The 3,840-nt window shown below is 50.5% G+C and overlaps 1 non-coding gene across 1 annotated transcript; it reads right to left on the bottom strand.

Annotated features, from left to right (window-relative positions):
* Window positions 1-360: 360 nt before the first annotated feature.
* Window positions 361-548, bottom strand: LOC142447394 (U2 spliceosomal RNA). The gene has a single exon (XR_012784122.1). It is a non-coding gene; the product is annotated as a U2 spliceosomal RNA (small nuclear RNA).
* Between the last annotated feature and the right edge of the window lie 3,292 nt (window positions 549-3,840).

Raw genomic sequence — 3,840 nt, forward strand, 5'->3', positions numbered from 1 at the left:
AGAAAGGCTGTGCAGGAGTGCGGTTATGTCGCAAGTGGCTTGCGCTTAGCTGCTGATCAAAAGACTGGCACAGTGAACCCATCGGCAGGGCCGGGGCAGAAAGGCCTGGCAGCCTTGCATGATACTCTGTAGAGGTTGTAGCCTGCCAAGATCGCAGCCATAAGAGCACTGGGAAGCAGTTCTACTCTGTAGCACCTGGGGGTCCCCAGGATGGCCGTGGGGGAAGGTACACGAGGGTAAGCTCACAAAATGGTGTTTTAAGTATGGTGGCAAAAATCATAGACATATTTAACAGTCAAAAAAATATCAAAATGTAAAGCTGTTGTCTCTTGACATATACTCCATCCGGGTCTATACACTACTGCCCTCACCGTTCCTGGAGGTACTGCATACCAGGTCGACGTGTAGTGAGCGGAGCAAGTGCCTGTCCCACTTTCCGGCTCCAAATATCCATTTCATGTATCGTCCTTGGGTAGAGGGCATATCAGATATTAAGCCGATCAGAACAGATACTGCACTTGATCTCAGCCAAAAGGCCGAGAGCGACTGGGCCGACGCCCTTCATGAGGCAGTACGTCCAGCTCTCTAAACCTCCGTGCTCATCAACTCGCCCCACATCGGAGGAGCAGTGTGGGCATGCTCAAAGCACCCCGATCCGACTCCTCTAAGAAACGTCTGGGGAACAAAAAGAAGTACAAAAGGGTAAGCTCTGGGGTGTCGAGAGGATGGCGTAGGGTGGTTTCCTTAATGAAAGCCTCCGAAGACAGCCTGGCGACCCTCAGAGGAGCGAGTCCTCAGCCCAACTCCACTGAAAACCTCTTCATAATCAGGCCCACGCTCACCCCGTGTCCTTCAGGGATCCATCAGGATGACCCCTCTGGAGTCCCCGAAACCAGTGGCCACCACCTTCCGAGCTGACCTCGTGAGCCAGACACCACTTGACTTTGATTTGTTTTGCTGTAGGCACCCAAAGGAGACCCTTGCCTGCAGCCACTCAGGACCACAGACCTGTTTAAGCGCCTTGTGTTTGGAATCGGCCCACATGCACGTAGGAAGCGGAGCCCGGGTAGCAAAGCTTTGAACTTATCCTCGTGTGCATGTGTGTGTGTGCGCGTGCGTGCGCACTTGGCTAGGCCCACAATACTCACAGACAGCGACAAGTCACTCTCGACCCGTGGCCCTCCACCCCAGGGCCACTTGCCATTATCTGGAGATGTATTTTGAGCGTCCTGATGGAAGAGGGGCTCGGGGCTACAGGCTTCCAGTGGGAGGGCAGGCATCTTAGAATGCACAGGACAGGGCAGGCCCGAGGTGGTCAATAGTCTCAAGGCTGGGAGATTCTAATGCAGACGAGACAAAGCAGACTTTCTTCCTGCGCTGACTACGGGAGAGTAAGTTGTGGACCACTCGTCAGAGCTTGACTAGATAAGAGGTTTTAGACTGGAAGGTTTTACACAGCCCCTTAATTAGCCAAGAGAGAAAGACGGGGCTTTCTACTCCTGGAGATTTACAGTCTCCGAAACCCAGGGGGGCAGTTCTACTCTGTCCCCAGGGTCACTATGAGTCGGAATCAGCCGGGTGACAAGGAGTTTGGTTTGGATTTGTAAATGAACAAGGATCAGAATTGGCGAGTAATTCAGTGAAAAGAGAGACTCCGTAAGAAAACCAGAACTGGGACCCAGGTCTCTCCTGACTCCCAGACGGTGCTGTTTCTAAGAGATACATCAGTGGCAGGTCCTAGTACTTCCCGTCTCCCTCTTACCTGCCCTCACCCCGCCATGCTAGCGATCTCTCTCTCATCCAGCATCACACACACACACACACACACACACACACACACACACACATACCCCACTGCCACAAACAAGATTTGCTTTGTGAAGTTATTTCTGATAACTTCAGAGATCAGAGACAGGGTGAGCTCACTCCTCACCACTTACCTACCTCCCCAGGGCCCTGCCCTCCCCGACTCCTCTGCGGGCTTTGGAGCCCCAGGAAAAGGACCTGTCCTATTTACCTTGCGGGGGTCCTTGTCCTCCTGTGGCCACACCTGTGCTGCTGCTGCTGCTGCTGCTGCGCTCTGATAAGGTCAGGCAGGCGTTCTGCTTGCAAATTAAAACTCGGATTGGCCAACCTGAATTAATGTCATTTTCTCTGCCTATAGGAAGCCATGGCTTTTGGGAGGGGCCAAAGGCAAGTTGTAACAGACTCCCTTGGACTTTCTCCCCAGGAAGTGGCTTTGAAGAGGGGGGGGGGGACTGTGGGAACCTTGATGAGAGAACACACGGAGAAAGGGTACATACAAGAAATGGCACTGAGGGCTCCAACAGACAGCCATGCACGGGCCGCAGACATTTCCTCCAAGCCAGAGGGCGGCCTCCGCAGAAAGAGCTTCCCTTGATCCGTTGGGCTATCCACGCAGCGGGCTTAGGATGCGCCTGCCACTGCACTGTGCTCAGCCTGGCTCATGCTCACACGCCAGGAGCAGCCCCGTGGTAGAGATGGAGGAAATGAGGATGAGAGACTCAGTAGCCTGCCTTAAGTCACCCCAGCCGCTAAGTACTGAGCTGCAACTGATCCTCAGAAAACCAAACTCATAGCTCCCTAACAAAACAGTCTCTCAAGGCATTTAATTCACATCATTGTACTTGCTGTCTCTAGCAGCAGTCCCCGCAGGCCGCCTAGGCCGGTCACAGTGCGTCGGAAAACTTGTCTAGGCCCTGGGCTAGCTCTGGTGAATATAAGATGCGCACGGCCGGCAGTCTCACCCTTAAAACAGCGCCTCCCAATTTGCTTTGTCTGTGACAGACAGGAAGAAAATATTTCTCATCAACAGCCAGAGTGTTCATTAACTGCACAGCATATATATATATATATATATATATATATATATATATATATATATATATATATATATATATATATAGTAAAAAGCGTTTCACAAAACAACCCTTAATTTTTTTTGTAATGTGCAATGTATTCTGATAATTTTCTCTGGTATATTCTATTGGATTCTTTCTAACTGCTGTTTTGACTTACAGTTCAAATGAAAACAGCGCCCTGTGAGACGGACATCCCCACGTTCAAAGGGGAGATGAGATATGAGTAATAATAAAAATAATTATAGCAAGAGTCGCCACATTTCAAGAAACTCTCAAATGCCCGTCGAGCACTCTGATAAGTAGTCCAACTGCACTACTTTTTGTTGCCAACCTCCAGGCCAAGACTGATGCACAACTCCAATGTCCCTCTCGGTTTCCCACACCAGACTGTCAGGGGAAGCGCCAAGTCCCTGAAGGCTGGAAGGGTGAGGGGGCAGCCAGGAGGTTCACAAAGGGACAGGTCTCAGCTGTGTCGACACACGAACCTTCCCGATTCCAGGGTCTGGGATCATAGGAATAGAGCATTTTACGGAAATGTTTATCCCCCTCCGCCAACAGACCCTGAGCGCATATGGTTGGTTACACTAAAAATATCTGGGGATGAAACCCTTCACATTTGCTTGTGATGTTGAAAAACAGCTTGATATTTTTAGAAAGAAATCTGCATAGATTTAAGCTGCTGCTGTCGCTCCCAGTAGAAATAAGGTGCACAACTGCATGTCACTTGTTTTCAAAGGAGGGCGGTTGGCTTAGAGCATGGTAAAAGAAACGTTGACCAGGACTAACTGTCGGGAGACCAGGGTCCTAATCCCAGTTCTGCCACAGAATGTCTGGGCATGACTCTTGGCAGATGGCTGGACCTCTCCAGAATGAAGGGACGGATCTTCACAATGGTCATTAGAACAGACTACATGATCAGGAAGGCTCTTTCCAGGACTAACAGCTTCTGTGAGTTCAT

Source organism: Tenrec ecaudatus, chromosome 4 (assembly GCF_050624435.1).
Source record: "Tenrec ecaudatus isolate mTenEca1 chromosome 4, mTenEca1.hap1, whole genome shotgun sequence".
Classification (NCBI taxonomy): Eukaryota; Metazoa; Chordata; class Mammalia; order Afrosoricida; family Tenrecidae; genus Tenrec; species Tenrec ecaudatus.